Here is a 520-nt window from a genome sequence, read left to right on the forward strand (position 1 = left end):
GAGAGGTGAGTGTTTTAACAGAGAGACGACTTTTCTGTCTTGATTACGATTTATTAGAAACATTTTTTTGCTTTCTATCTTTAGAACTACGGTGATCTTTTTCAAACGATCTTCCAATCACTTGATGGGTTCTGTCGTCCCTCTGAAAAAATACTTCTTTTATTACTTCATTTATTATTATGTTAACAATCATCGACATATCTGAGTTTGCGAATTTTTACTGTTTTTCGATTAATTTAATTTTTGTATTGCTCACATCTGAAGAGGGCTCAAATAGAGAGCCGAAACTAGTAATGTTTTCGACGAGATCAAATTATTGTACTTAAAATATATATATGTTTAAATTACTTGTATAATCTTTGTTTCATTATTGATTATTTTTAATTTTAAATACATCTATTGAATGATCTTTTGAACTTCTTCACAATTTGACTCTTGAAGGCCTTATTCTTCGTTTTTGTATTTTGAATTTTAAGAGTCCGGTATATTTTCTTATTATATTTAAAATTTAATAAAATAT

This window comes from Trachymyrmex cornetzi, unplaced genomic scaffold (assembly GCF_001594075.2).
Source record: "Trachymyrmex cornetzi isolate Tcor2-1 unplaced genomic scaffold, Tcor1.1 scaffold2258, whole genome shotgun sequence".
Taxonomy (NCBI): Eukaryota; Metazoa; Arthropoda; class Insecta; order Hymenoptera; family Formicidae; genus Trachymyrmex; species Trachymyrmex cornetzi.